The sequence below is a fragment of the Eublepharis macularius genome, chromosome 5 (genome assembly GCF_028583425.1).
Source record: "Eublepharis macularius isolate TG4126 chromosome 5, MPM_Emac_v1.0, whole genome shotgun sequence".
Classification (NCBI taxonomy): Eukaryota; Metazoa; Chordata; class Lepidosauria; order Squamata; family Eublepharidae; genus Eublepharis; species Eublepharis macularius.
The window spans coordinates 96336426-96337936 of NC_072794.1; positions in this window are offsets into that span (position 1 = coordinate 96336426).

Genomic DNA, 1511 nt, shown 5'->3' on the forward strand with positions numbered 1-1511 from the left:
TCCCCCGGCAGCAACAGCTCTTCGGCCTCCTCCAAAGCCCCCACAGGTGATTTTTGGGGAGCAGGAATCTCTCCTGCCCCAGAACCCTGCCCAGTACTGCTTTCTGCAGGGCAACTGGGACAATCTTTGTACTTCCCCCCACAACCACCCTTGGGCCCCCGCCTGAAGCCTCATTGTGCCAGCAAACAAGAATTAAGATGGAAAGAAAAGGAGAGAACACCGTGAACCCTCAGCCAAGGTGCCCACTGAGCTTGGTCCCAGGGCCTGGCAGCAGCCCTGAAACCAGAGGGAGGGGGTAGAGCTCTAGCCCAGCACTCCCAGAAACCTGACCAGATCTGGCACTAATAATCAGAGTGAGCCCTCAGCCGAGGTGCCCACTGAGTTTGGCCCCAGGGCCTGACAGCAGCCCTGGAACCAGAGGGAGGGGGTAGAGCCCCAGCCCAGGACTCCCAGAAACCTGACCAGATCAGGCACTAATAATCAGGGTGAGCCCTCAGCCAAGGTGCCCACTGAGTTTGGCCCCAGGGCCTAGCAACATCCCTGGAACCAGAGGGAGGGGGTAGAGCCCTAGCCCAGTACTCCCAGAAACCCGACCAGATCAGGCACTGATAACAATAATAATCAGTGTGAGCCCTCAGCCGAGGTGCCCAATGAGCTTGGCCTCAGGGACTGGCAGCAGCCCTGGAACCAGAGGAGATAGATCCATATCCCACCCACCGCACACACAAAAAATCCCAGCTCCAATTTACTCTCCCTGTCTCTCTCCCAAAAGGCTAGCAACAGCTCTGTCCCACTCCACTGCCTGCTGAAACTGAAAAGCCAGAGCTTGGAGCACGCTTCCTTTTATAACCGGAAATCTCATAGAGAAAAGCACGAGGTCTGTGGTTGACAGTTAGAACTGCCTAACAGGGTTTGCAGAGATGAGATTGGAGTGCCCATGGCCACAGACCCCCCCCCCCTTCTTCCTCCCTCTCCCCAGTCTCTGGTCCCATGCAACCAATTGTAACCAATTTGGAGCTCCACACTTGGAAGGAAGACCTGCCCATCAAGCTAAATTGGGCTTAGATTGGGGTTTCCAGGGTGACAGAAGGAGTGCTGACAGAGTTCAGGCAGTCCCTGCCTCCATTGCCAAGGGAATTAATTGAAGGTGCCTGACTGTCTGGCTTCACGAACAGCGGATGAACACAACAAACAAGGCTTGCAACGACCACTTGTTCGTCTAGAATGGGGTCTCACAAACAGCTTCTTCACGAACCACTGAACAGGCTGTTCGTGGTTTGTTTGCATTCATAATGCTGTTCGTGCCCATGTCTACTCATAAGTATGCTCTGTTGTGTTTTGGCAACCAACAGAGCAATATGGGATTCATGAGAACTTGTAAAGAGGCTACGAGATCTAGAATCTTTTTGATATGGTGCAGGCACTGGTGGGGGTTGCAGTGTGTCAGTCTATGGAAAGCAAGATACTCTGATTTCATCTCCCACCCCTTGCAGCAAGAAATCCAAGGTCTC